Source organism: Panulirus ornatus, chromosome 17 (assembly GCF_036320965.1).
Source record: "Panulirus ornatus isolate Po-2019 chromosome 17, ASM3632096v1, whole genome shotgun sequence".
Classification (NCBI taxonomy): Eukaryota; Metazoa; Arthropoda; class Malacostraca; order Decapoda; family Palinuridae; genus Panulirus; species Panulirus ornatus.
The window spans coordinates 41646809-41661808 of NC_092240.1; positions in this window are offsets into that span (position 1 = coordinate 41646809).

Sequence of the window (15000 nt, forward strand, 5' to 3'; positions counted from 1 at the left end):
TCTAATTACTTAAACCCACCTAAATGCTCGTACGATCTACTTATGTTCCCCTCGATCATAGCCATTCTGTTGATGAACTGGCTGATGGTGGTCGTCTTCTGTTGGTGAACTGGTTAAAGATGGTCGTCCTCTGTAGGTAACCCGGTTGACGGAGGTCGTCCTCTTTAACGGCGAGCGCCCTCTCGTCTCCGCTGCTGTAGAGGCTCAGTTTCCGCTGCTTGGTGTATAAGGTTGAGAGGCCAGGGGTCACGTGTATATTGTGAGCACATAATGAAGGTGAAGGTGAGTGAGTCAGGGTGTGGAGGGCTGCTGGCACACCTGGTGAGAGAGTGACCAAGAGGCATGGCTCAGCTTCCTCACCATCCTGACTCATTGTTACTCATAACTTGCCACACATCTCCCTGCCGCCCACCTCCCTGCTGCCTACCTCCCTGCCACCCACCTCCCTGCCACATATCTCCCTGCCATCCACATCCCAGCTACCTACCTCTCTGATAACCCACCTCCCTGCCACTCACCTCTCTGCTATCCACTAGATATCCAGTTCCTGTAGCTCACCATACTGGATATCCGGTTCCTGCAACACTCACTACTTCGGGTACCTGATTTCTGCAACACACACAAACACACACACACACACACACACACACACACACACACACACACACACCACTCCGGATATCCGGTTCCTGCAACACTCGCCACTCCGGATATTCGTATCTAACAACACTCAACCACCATAGATATTAACCACATCTGCAATTAAATGTCAGGAAACATCTATATACAAGCACCTGCTTTTAGATAAACAACGAGAAAATGCCAACAATTGCGAGCTATTACAGTAGCATATCTCCCAGACAAACACATCTTAGATATCTTAGTAGCAAAATTGATCAAGATCATTGAGAGGATGCAGCAGGTTACTGAGTGAGTTAGATCAATTTTGATCGAAATGAGCAATGACCCCTAACCTATGGAGGGGCATTTGAGAGACCTGTGTCATAGACCATCACTCTACAACACATTCAGGAGACGACTGTGTCCATATAACATTGGTGAGGTCAAATGGTAATAGATAGTTTAACCTTTGACCCTACAGACACGTTGAAATGTTGTGTACATAATATGACAATGGTCTGGGTGAATTAACCCAGGCAACGAGTCTATCAAGCCTCAGGGTCGTCCAGAAATGAAGGAATGGCGCTGCGTTTTTGGTGGCTAGAACAGTGAAGAGAAATAAGAATAAAGAACATGAAAATATGAATCATAATGATAGCAATAATGAAAATGATAATAGTAATGTAATGTAAAGTGGGTCTAGTGACGAGGTCTCACCACTGAGCTAAGGTGGCGTCGTCTTCCTTTGTCTCTTCATCAGCCTCTCGGAGCCACCGCAGGAATGGTTTCACTCGCCTGCGAATTCTAACAGCCATTTCTTTGCTGACAAATTCATTACTCTCTTTGTAGGCCCACTCCAAGAACACCTCCTCGTCCACCAAGTCGATATCATACACTTTCTTCAAGATATTGGGAACCTTTGTTTGGTATACTTTTGAATTAGTATTTCCAAAGCACCGAGGAAATACCGCTGACAAGGAGTGTCGTAAGTGAAGACGAGGAAGTGGACGCGGTATTTTGTTAAATCATTCAAAGCTGTTCTTCCCAATAGCAACTTCGTCAGGATCAAGACCACTTGGTTCTTGATACAGAGCCTATCTGCCTCGTTGTAAAGCCTCTGAGATATAGAGAGCCTCACTGGGCGCAGCAGCTCGTTATGTTGCAGATATAAACTGCAGTTATAGAATGCTCTGAGGCTGACTTCCATATCGTCTGTGGGTCCAGTGGAGGCTATAGAAGGACCCAGTTTGACATCTAACATTCGACGACAATTTGTAATGGAAACTATGTCGACCTCGAGGTCGTCGTCAAACAGGTCGTCGGGTTCGACATCTGCCTGAGGGTCGACTACCTGGACCTCGGGATCGTCAGTGTCTACCTGAGGGTAGACACTGACTAAATTTTGCCATTGTTATTCATATTTGATAATAGTAATAGCGTTATAGGCCGCAGAATTTGATTCAGGAAATCCAGCAAGTCATGGCCTGTGGTCACATCTCAAAATTCCCCGGTTAACTTCAGCAGACAGTGCCGGTCCTTGTTTACCAAACTGCCAGACATGCCCTGAACATCCAGCGTAAATCTACAAACAGTGTAAATCTTTGTCTACCATGCTGTAGGGATAAATCTCCACGCACGCATCATACCTCTGTAAACAGTGGCATACCTTGTTTACCATATGGTTAAGCTGCTTTGTTGGACATGTCTGTTATATGACATCATACATCATAGTTCACGAATCCTTTCCTAATACCAGTTATGCAAATCATTCCGAGTTGACCAGGAAAGTGGTGTTATGTCTACCATCACTATCCACAAATTATATCCTAGATGCAGAGTAAATAACCTGCCAGGTTAAATAACTGGACAGACACAGTTTTTTGATTAAGGGAAATACAGGCGTCTGTCGCTCTTTCCTATTTCCTTTGGTACAAAACAAAGGATTTTATGGAAGACTATCGTTCCCCAATCGTGGCATTACATGTCTACAATGGAATGAACACAAACAAAAAAATAAGGAAAAAAGACACAAACAAAGACTAACCAATATTGATAGAACTTCGGTTGTTTGTAAAACAAAACGTAGATTATCTGTATGATAGAACTTTTATCACCCTTGACAGAAACTAGATTTTCTGTATACTAGAATCTAGATGAACAGTATGACAGAACCTAGATGATGTCTAATATAATCTATACAATATCTATATCTAAAACAAGAGGAGTAAAGCTGCAAGAGTGTCAGACTATCTATTACCCTCACATGAGGTTGGATATCTACTTTGTTGACATGGCTTATAAAGCTCTGTTTGAAAAAAAAAAGAAGGGGGGGTGGGTGTTTCCTTCATTTGAACTACCTTTGGTGCATGTTAACACTGCCTGTGAGCGGGATCCTTACAAACACGACCTGCAGTTTTACTTCTCTTGCAAGCAAGCCTCACCTGATGCCACAGTGGTCAACAACACTGGTCTTCATTGAGCAGGCTTTTGATGAACTAGTCGTGGGGCAGAGGGGTTACTGGGGAGACGAATGAGAGAGAGAGAGAGAGAGAGAGAGAGAGAGAGAGAGAGAGAGAGAGAGAGAGAGAGAGAGAGAGAGAGAGAGAGAGAGAGAGAGAGAGAGAGAGAGAGAGAGAGAGAGAGAGAGGTTAATGGATGGGGCCCTACAGGAGTGACATATTGATGTACGCTACCTCCACTTGCGTTTTACAATTTGCATAAAACATCAATGAGCGCCAAAAGGGATATCAGTTGATGTATATCTCTGCTATACAGGGAGTCTCACTGCGTCACGTGATGTCGGCACGCACGATGCACGTCATTTGTTTTTATGACGTGCAGGATTGGCTCCCATCCAGGGGTAAGTGTACCGCTAGTGGTAAACAAGAACCGTCCAGAAGTTCCATATGTACGACGGAGAGAGATGTATAAATCTTCACACAAAGGAATGTTAGATGATAAACTGAAAAATGTTTCCCAATGCTGAGCAATGCCATAAAAGTAAGATTTATTCTATGTAGAACAGCTTTTTACATAATTAGTTCTGCGAAAGTGAAGATGAGACAGGCTGATGGTACACGACTTCAACACTTTGAGACCCGGATCAGTGCCCTGCAGAACTTAGCACCACTTCAAAGCTTTCCCTCTCTGCTTGGCCGTAAATTGTTATCTACGTTCAAGGTGTAAATAAGAACCCCGTTGCTGAATGACTATCCAGCAGCTCAAAAGTAATTAAGGTCAGCAAACTGAGATATATTTCAGTTCTCTAGCTGACTTCTAAGAGTGTGAGGTTTAGGGAAGATATTTGTACCAGAAATATCAATGTGGCAGAGATAACTGTGAGAGAATAAGATAACGCATCATTCTGGATAATGGATGAGTGAGCCGTCTCTTGAATGAGGTAGGAATATAGACAGTCCATAACTGAATACACTAAGTGGGCTAAGTGAGACCGTTATTGTCCGGATGTGGAGTTGAGGTCAGGTTGGGCTCGTCTGATCCTCTCTGACGTTTCTCCTGTCCTGAAAAGGCGAACTCGGTAGCTTGCAGCAGTCAGTGACGTGTTCCCCCTGTTCTAAAACGGAATTAGGTATACGTCCTATCGGTGGGCAATCAAAGAGCTGTATGGCGGTGATCATGTTTGTCTGGATATCAATGACAAGCGCTTTCTCTCTAATGTGGCTTTTAAAATCTGCAATTTCCTCAAGTCACTGCAACTAGTAATGATTTTGGCGTTATTCACTATAATCTCCCAAGTTAGTTTTGTTCCACCTTCTTGTAAGTGGAGCGAGAGGCGGCGGCTAAGTGTACAGGTTGTATGTCCAATGTAGTTTATGTGGTGGAGCTGACAGTCCTCAGTATTGCATCGGCACTCATATACCAAATCAGTACGATTCAAACTTCTAGAACGACCTACCGTATTGTTCATAACGAGCGAACATGTTTTCAGATTGTTGTAGTATATCATCGGACTGATATCCTTGTCTTCATCAATCACTTTGCAGTTTCTGGCCACAACATCTCGCACGACCTTCTCGTCCGAAATTTCGATATGTTGTTGTGAATGTGTTACCATAGTTTACTTTAATGTTGTCACGTTGAGGTTGTCTGTTTCCCATGAAGTGTTGCTCAAGGATGTTGTTCACAATAGTATCAAATTTAGTATTTGAATATCCATATCAACATGTATATATTGATATAGAGATAGCGAGATAGAGAGATGGATAGATGGGTTGACAGATATAGATAGAGCTATATAGATCGATATGATACAGCGACTGGGGTTATCGGGTCATCAGGTTTCCCCAAGACAAAAAAATGTCATGTGAGATGTGAGTCGAGGAACAGCGTCAAGCGGCCATGTTGCTCTTGTTCAGGAGTCTGCCTCAATAATTCTGGGTCGTGGGCTCACGGAGCAGTCATTCACAGCAGCAGGAAATGAGATGGTGAGAGAAAACGATAAAAACAAGGAAATGCCTTGATGTAACATTCCAAGCCTACCGCTCACACATTGCTTACATCCGGTCCTTCATCATGAGGGGTTCAGGACACCGGCTCCCTTAATGAAATAAGGACGAACACATGTCTCTTTGCGGACTCTGTGAAGTAAGTGACGGTAAAGGAACGTGAACTGTGCTTGCTGCTGCTGCTGCTGCTGCTGAACCTGAATGATTCAGAGAGGGAGAGGTTCTGTCCTGTGCACCGCGCGCCTAACATTGAGCAGAGAACGGTGACCCGGTACAATCTCTTCCCAGATGCAAGGAAAAACTTGTATCCCCAAGATGGCTATCATGCAGTCCGTAACCTTCATCTAAATCTATTTTCACTAATATATATTTATTTATTTTGCTTTGTCGCTGTCTCCCGCGTTTGCGAGGTAGCGCATATATATATATATATATATATATATATATATATATATATATATATATATATATATATATATATATATATATATATATATATATATATTCATTCATTTCATTCATACTATTCGCCATTTCCCGCATTAGCGAGGTAGCGTTAAGAACAGAGGACTGGGCCTTTGAGGGAATATCATCACCAGGCCCCCTTCTCTGTTCCTTCCTTTGGAAAAAAAAAAAAAAAAAAAAAAAAAAAAAAAAAAATATATATATATATATATATATATATATATATATATATATATATATATATATATATATATATATATATATATATATATATATATATATATATATATATATATATATATATGGAAGTAAGGGGAGTGGGGGAAGAATGGGATGTATTTAGGGAATCAATGATGGATTGCGCAAAAGATGCTTGTGGCATGAGAAGCGTGGGAGGTGGGTTGATTAGAAAGGGTAGTGAGTGGTGGGATGAAGAAGTAAGATTATTAGTGAAAGAGAAGAGAGAGGCATTTGGACGATTTTTGCAGGGAAAAAATGCAATTGAGTGGGAGATGTATAAAAGAAAGAGACAGGAGGTCAAGAGAAAGGTGCAAGAGGTGAAAAAGAGGGCAAATGATTGTTGGGGTGAGAGAGTATCATTAAATTTTAGGGAGAATAAAAAGATGTTTTGGAAGGAGGTAAATAAAGTGCGTTAGACAAGGGAGCAAATGGGAACTTCAGTGAAGGGCGCTAATGGGGAGGTGATAACAAGTAGTGGTGATGTGAGAAGGAGTTGGAGTGAGTATTTTGAAGGTTTGTTGAATGTGTTTGATGATAGAGTGGCAGATATAGGGTGTCTTGGTCGAGGTGGTGTGCAAAGTGAGAGGGTTGGGGAAAATGATTTGGTAAACAGAGAAGAGGTAGTAAAAGCTTTGCGGAAGATGAAAGCCGGCAAGGCAGTAGGTTTGGATGGTATTGCAGTGGAATCTATTAAAAAAGGGTGTGACTGTATTGTTGACTGGTTGGTAAGGTTATTTAATGTATGTATGACTCATGGTGAGGTGCCTGAGGATTGGCGGAATGCGTTCATAGTGCCATTGTACAAAGGCAAAGGAGATAAGAGTGAATGCTCAAATTACAGAGGTATAAGTTTGTTGAGTATTCCTGGTAAATTATATGGGAGGGTGAAGGCATGTACAGAGCATCAGATTGGGGAAGAGCAGGGTGGTTTCAGAAGTGGTAGAGGACGTGTGAATCAGGTGTTTGCTTTGAAGAATGTATGTGAGAAATGCTTAGAAAAGCAAATGGATTTGTATGTAGCATTTATGGATCTGGAGAAGGCATATGATGGAGTTGATAGAGATGCTCTGTGGAAGGTATTAAGAATATATGGTGTGGGTGGGAAGTTGTTGGAGGCAGTGAAAAGTTTTTATCGAGGATGTAAGGCATGTGTACGTGTAGGAAGAGAGGAAAGTGATTGGTTCTCAGTGAATGTAGGTTTGCGGCAGGGGTGTGTGATATCTCCATGGTTGTTTAATTTGTTTATGGATGGAGTTGTTAGGGAGGTGAATGCAAGAGGTTTGGAAAGAGGGGTAAGAATGAAGTCTGTTGTGGATGAGAGAGCTTGGGAAATGAGTCAGTTCTTGTTCGCTGATGATACAGCGCTGGTGGCTGATTCATGTGAGAAACTGCAGAAGCTGGTGACGGAGTTTGGTAAAGTGTGTGAAAGAAGAAAGTTAAGAGTAAATGTAAATAAGAGCAAGGTTATTAGGTACAGTAGGGTTGAGGGTCAAGTCAATTGGGAGATAAGTTTGAATGGAGAAAAACTGGAGGAAGTGAAGTGTTTTAGATATCTGGGAGTGGATCTGGCAGCGGATGGAACCATGGAAGCGGAAGTGAATCATAGGGTGGGGGAGGGGGCAAAAATCCGGGGAGCCTTGAAGAATGTGTGGAAGTCGTGAACATTATCTCGGAAAGCAAAAATGGGTATGTTTGAAGGAATATTGGTTCCAAAATTGTTGTATGGTTGCGAGGCGTGGGCTATGGATAGAGTCGTGCGCAGGAGGGTGGATGTGCTGGAAATGAGATGTTTGAGGACAATGTGTGATGTGAGGTGGTTTGATCGAGTAAGTAATGTAAGGGTAAGAGAGATGTGTGGAAATAAAAAGAAAGTGGTTGAGAGAGCAGAAGAGGGTGTTTTGAAATGGTTTGGGCACATGGAGAGAATGAGTGAGGAAAGATTGACCAAGAGGATGTATGTGTCGGAGGTGGAGGGAACGAGGAGAAGTGGGAGACCAAATTGGAGGTGGAAAGATTGAGTGAAAACGATTTTGAGTGATCGGGGCCTGAACATGTAGGAGAGTGAAAGGCGGGCAAGGAATAGAGTGAATTGCATTGATGTGGTATACCGGGGTTGACGTGATGTCAGTGGATTGAATCAGGGCATGTGAAGCGTCTGGGGTAAACCATGGAAAGCTGTGTAGGTATGTATATTTGCGTGTGTGGACGTGTATGTATATACATGTGTGTGGGGGTGGGTTGGGCCATTTCTTTCGTCTGTTTCCTTGCGTTACTTCCTAACGCGGGAGACAGCGACAAAGCAAAAAAAAAAAAAAAAAAAAAAATATATATATATATATATGTATATATATATATATATATATATATTTATATATATATATATGTATATATATATATATATATATATGTATATATATATATATATTTTCACATATATATATATATATATATATATATATATATATATATATATATATATATATATATATATATATATATATATTTTCACATATATATATATATATATATATATATATATATATATATATATATATATATATATATATATTTTCACATATATATACATATATATATATATATATATATATATATATATATATATATATATATATATATATATATATATATATATATATATATATATATATATATATCTTTTCTTTCTTTCAAACTATTCGCCATTTCCCGCATTAGCGAGGTAGCGTTAAGAACAGAGGACTGGGCCTTTGAGGGAATACCCTCACCTGGCCCAATTCTCTGTTCCTTCTTTTGGAAAAAAAAAAAAAAAAAAATATATATATATATATATATATATATTTTTTTTTGCTTTGTCGCTGTCTCCCGCGTTTGCGAGGTAGCGCAAGGAAACAGACGAAAGAAATGGCCCAACCCACCCCCAGACACATGTATATACATACGTCCACACACGCAAATATACATACCTACACAGCTTTCCATGGTTTACCTCAGACGCTTCACATGCCTTGATTCAATCCACTGACAGCACGTCAACCCCGGTATACCACATCGCTCCAATTCACTCTATTCCTTGCCCTCCTTTCACCCTACTGCATGTTCAGGCCCCGATCACACAAAATCTTTTTCACTCCATCTTTCAACCTCTAATTTGGTCTCCCTCTTCTCCTCGTTCCCTCCACCTCCGACACATATATTCTCTTGGTCAATCTTTCCTCACTCATTCTCTCCATGTGCCCGAACCATTTCAAAACACCCTCTTCTGCTCTCTCAACCACGCTCTTTTTATTTCCACACATCTCTCTTACCCTTACGTTACTTACTCGATCAAACCACCTCACACCACACATTGTCCTCAAACATCTCATTTCCAGCACATCCATCCTCCTGCGCACAACTCTATCCATAGCCCACGCCTCGCAACCATACAACATTGTTGGAACCACTATTCCTTCAAACATACCCATTTTTGCTTTCCGAGATAATGTTCTCGACTTCCACACATTCTTCAAGGCTCCCAGAATTTTCGTCCCCTCCCCCACACTATGATCCACTTCCGCTTCCATGGTTCCATCCGCTGCCAGATCCACTCCCAGATATCTAAAACACTTCACTTCCTCCAGTTTTTCTCCATTCAAACTCACCTCCCATTTGGCTTGACCCTCAACACTACTGTACCTAATAACCTTGCTCTTATTCACATTTACTCTTAACTTTCTTCTTTCACACACTTTACCAAACTCAGTCACCAGCTTCTGCAGTTTCTCACATGAATCAGCCACCAGCGCTGTATCATCAGGGAACAACAACTGACTCACTTCCCAAGCGCTCTCATCCCCAACAGACTTCATACTTGCCCCTCTTTCCAAAACTCTTGCATTCACCTCCCTAACAACCCCATCCATAAACAAATTAAACAACCATGGAGACATCACACACCCCTGCCGCAAACCTACATTCACTGAGAACCAATCACTTTCCTCTCTTCCTACACGTACACATGCCTTACATCCTCGATAAAAACTTTTCACTGCTTCTAACAACTTGCCTCCCACACCATATATTCTTAATACCTTCCACAGAGCATCTCTATCAACTCTATCATATGCCTTCTCCAGATCCATAAATGCTACATACAAATCCATTTGCTTTTCTAAGTATTTCTCACATACATTCTTCAAAGGAAACACCTGATCCACACATCCTGTACCACTTCTGAAACCACACTGCTCTTCCCCAATCTGATGCTCTGTACATGCCTTCACCCTCTCAATCAATACCCTCCCATATAATTTACCAGAAATACTCAACAAACTTATACCTCTGTAATTTGAGCACTCACTCTTATCCCCTTAGCCTTTGTACAATGGCACTATGCACGCATTCCGCCAATCCTCAGGCACCTCAACATGAGTCATACATACATTAAATAACCTTACCAACCAGTCAACAATACAGTCACCCCCTTTTTTGATAAATTCTACTGCAACACCATCCAAACCTGCTGCCTTGCCGGCTTTCATCTTCCGCAAAGCTTTTACTACCTCTTCTCTGTTTACCAAATTATTTTCGCTAACCCTCTCACTTTGCACACCACCTCGACCAAAACACCCTATATCTGCCACTCTATCATCAAACACATTCAACAAACCTTCAAAATACTCACTCCATCTCCTTCTCTCACTGAAGTTCCCATTTGCTCCCTTGTCTTACGCACTTTATTTACCTCCTTCCAGAACATCTTTTTATTCTCCCTAAAATTTAATGATACTCTCTCACCCCAACTCTCATTTGCCCTTTTTTTCACCTCTTGCACCTTTCTCTTGACCTCCTGTCTCTTTCTTTTATACATCTCCCACTCAATTGCATTTTTTCCCTGCAAAAATCGTCCAAATGCCTCTCTCTTCTCTTTCACTAATACTCTTACTTCTTCATCCCACCCCTCACTACCCTTTCTAATCAACCCACCTCCCAATCTTCTCATGCCACAAGCATCTTTTGCTCAATCCATCAATGATTCCCTAAATACAACCCATTCCTCCCCCACTCCCCTTACTTCCATTGTTCTCACCTTTTTCCATTCTGTACTCAGTCTCTCCTGGTACTTCCTCACACAAGTCTCCTTCCCAAGCTCACTTACTCTCACCACCCTCTTCACCCCAACATTCACTCTTCTTTTCTGAAAACCCATACAAATCTTCACCTTAGCCTCCACAAGATAATGATCAGACATCCCTCCAGTTGCACCTCTCAGCACATTAACATCCAAAAGTCTCTTTTTCGCGCGCCTGTCAATTAACACGTAATCCAATAACGCTCTCTGGCCATCTTTCCTACTTACATAAGTATACTTATGTATATCTCGCTTTTTAAACCAGGTATTCCCAATCATCAGTCCTTTTTCAGCACATAAATCTACAAGCTATTCACCCTTTCCCTTTACAACACTGAACACCCCATGTATACCAATTATTCCCTCAACTACCACATTACTCACCTTTGCATTGAAATCACCCATCACTATAACCCGGTCTCGTGCATCAAATCCACTAACACACTCATTCAGCTGCTCCCAAAACACTTGCCTCTCATGATCTTTCTTCTCATGCCCAGGTGCATATGCACCAATAATCACCCATCTCTCTCCATCAACTTTCAGTTTTACCCATATTAATCGAGAATCTACTTTCTTACATTCTATCACATACTCCCACAACTCCTGTTTCAGGAGTATTGCTACTCCTTCCCTTGCTCTTGTCTTTTCACTAACCCCTGTCTTTACTCCCAAGACATTCCCAAACCATTCTTCCCCTTTACCCTTGAGCTACGTTTCACTCAGAGCCAAAACATCCAGGTTCCTTTCTTCAAACATACTACCTATCTCTCCTTTTTTCACATCTTGGTTACATCCACACACATTTAGGCACCCCAATCTGAGCCTTCGAGGAGGATGAGCACTCCCCGCGTGACTCCTTCTTCTGTTTCCCATTTTAGAAAGTTAAAAAAATACAAGGAGGGGAGGATTTCTGGCCCTCCGCTCCCGTCCCCTCTAGTCGCTTTCTACGATACGCGAGGAATGCGTGGGAAGTATTCTTTCACCCCTATCCCCAGGGATAATATATATATATATATATATATATATATATATATATATATATATATATATATATATATATATATATATATATATATATATATACATATATATATACACATACACACACACATACATACGCACATATACACACACACACACATACATATATATACATATGAAAAATGTCCACGTTGGCGGAGGAACGAAGCCAAACCAAACCAAGTTTTATAACCAAGTTATATATATATATATATATATATATATATATATATATATATATATATATATATATATATATATATATATATATATATATATATATATATATATATAAGAAATGTGTGTGTGTATGTGTGTGTGTGTATGTGTGTGTGTGTGTGTTTGTGTGTGTGTGTGTGTGTGTGTGTGTGTGTGTGTGTGTGTGTGTGTGTGTGTGTTTGACGGTGAAAGTTGAGAATAAAAGTGAATTAGGGCAAGTTTATTAGGTTCAGTAGGGTTGAGAGGCAAGTTAATTGGGGTGTAAGTTTGAATGGAGAAAAATTGGACGGTGTTTTAGATAGCTGGAAGTGGACTTAGCAGCGAATGGAACCATGGAAACGGAAGTGAGTCACCAGGTGAGGAAGGTAGCGAAGGTGTAGGAGCGGAGAAGAATGTGTGGAAGGCTAGAACGTTATCTCGGAGAGCAAAAATGGGTATGTTTGAAGGAATGGTAGTTCCAACAACGTTATATGATTGCGAGGCTTAGGCTATAGATAAGGTTGTACAAAGGTGGGTGGATTGTTGGAAATGAAATGTCTGAAAACAATATGTGGTGTGAGGTGGTTTGATCGATTAAGTAATGAAAGGGTAAGAGAGATGTGTGATAATAAGAAAAAAAAATTGGTTGAGAGATCAGAAAATGGTGTATTAAAATGGTTTGGACATATGGAGAGAATGAGCGAAGAAAGACTGACAAAGATGTGTCAGAGGTGGAGGGAACGAAAAGTGGGAGACCAAATTGGTGGCGGAACGATAGAGCGAGAAAGATTTTAAGCGATCGGGGCCTGAACACGCGGGAGGATGAAAGGCTTGCAAGGAATAGAGTGAATTAGATCAATATGGTATACTTGGGTCGACGTGCTGTCAGTGGATTGAACCAGGGCATGTGAAGCGTCTGGGATAAAGCATGCATAGGTCTGTGGGACCTGGATGTGGAAAGGGAGCTGTGGTTTCGGTGCATTACACATGACAGTTAGAGACTGAGTGTGAACGAATGTGGCCTTTCTTCGTCTGTTTCCTGGCGCTACCTTGCTAACTCGGGAGCCGGTAATCGAGTACTAACATTATCATGATCATAATGATAATAATGATAATGATAATGATAATCATAATGATGATAATAATAATAATAATGATAATAGTAGTAATAATAATAATAATAATAATAATAATAATAATAATAATAATAATAATAATAACAATAATGATAATAATAATAATAATAATAATAATAATAATAATAATGATAATAATAATAATAATAATAATAATGATATCAATAATGATAGTAATGATAATAATTATAATAATAATGATAATAATAATAATGATAATAATAATGATAATAATAATAATAATAATAATAATAATAATAATAATAATGGTAATAATAATAATAATGATAATAAAAAGGGGAAGAGTGGTTTGGAAATGTCTGGGGAGTGAAGTCAGGGGTTAGTGAGAGGACAAGAGCAAGGGAAGGAGTAGCAATACTCCCGAAACAGGAGTTGTGGGAGTATGTGATAGAATGTAAGAAAGTAAATTCTCGATTAATATGGGTAAAATTGAAAGTTGATGGAGAGAGGTGGGTGATTATTGGTGCGTATGCACCTGGGCATGAGAAGATCATGAGAGGCAAGTGTTTTGGGAGCAGCTAAATGAGTGTGTTAGCGGTTTTGATGCACGAGACCGGGTTATAGTGATGGGTGATTTGAATGCAAAGGTGAGTAATGTGGCAGTTGAGGGAATAATTGGTGTGCATGGGGTGTTCAGTGTTGTAAATGGAAATGGTGAGGAGCTTGTAGATTTATGTGCTGAAAAAGGACTGATGATTGGGAATACCTGGTTTAAAAAGCGAGATATACATAAGTATACTTATGTAAGTAGGATAAATGGCCAGAGAGCGTTATTGGATTACGTGTTAATTGACAGGCGTGCGAAAGAGAGACTTTTGGATGTCAATGTGCTGAGAGGTGCAACTGGAGGGATGTCTGATCATTATCTTGTGGAGGCTAAGGTGAAGATTAGTATGGGTTTTCAGAAAAGAAGAGTGAATGTTGGGGTGAAGAAGGTGGTGAGAGTAAGTGAGCTTGGGAAGGAGACCTGTGTGAGGAAGTATCAGGAGAGACTGTGTACAGAATGGAAAAAGGTGAGAACAATGGAAGTAAGGGGATTGGGGGAGGAATGGTATGTATTTAGGGAATCAGTGATGGATTGCGCGAAAGATGCTTGTGGCATGAGAAGAGTGGGAGGTGGGCTGTTTAGAAAGGGTAGTGAGTGGTGGGATGAAGAGGTAAGAGTATTAGTGAAAGAGAAGAGAGAGGCATTTGGACGATTTTTGCAGGGAAAAAATGCAATTGAGTGGGAGAAGTATAAAAGAAAGAGACAGGAGGTCAAGAGAAAGGTGCAAGAGGTGAAAAAAAGGGCAAATGAGAGTTGGGGTGAGAGACTATCAGTAAATTTTAGGGAGAATAAAAAGATGTTCTGGAAGGAGGTAAATAGGGTGCGTAAGACAAGGGAGCAAATGGGAACTTCAGTGAAGAGCGTAAATGGGGAGGTGATAACAAGTAGTGGTGATGTGAGAAGGAGATGGAATGAGTATTTTGAAGGTTTGTTGAATGTGTCTGATGACAGAGTGGCAGATATAGGGTGTTTGGGTCGAGGTGGTGTGCAAAGTGAGAGGGTTAGGGAAAATGATTTGGTAAACAGAGAAGAGGTAGTAAAAGCTTTGCGGAAGATGAAAGCCGGCAAGGCAGCAGGTTTGGATGGTATTGCAGTGGAATTTATTAAAAAAGGGGGTGACTGTGTTGTTGACTGGTTGGTAAGGTTATTTAATGTATGTATGACTCATGGTGA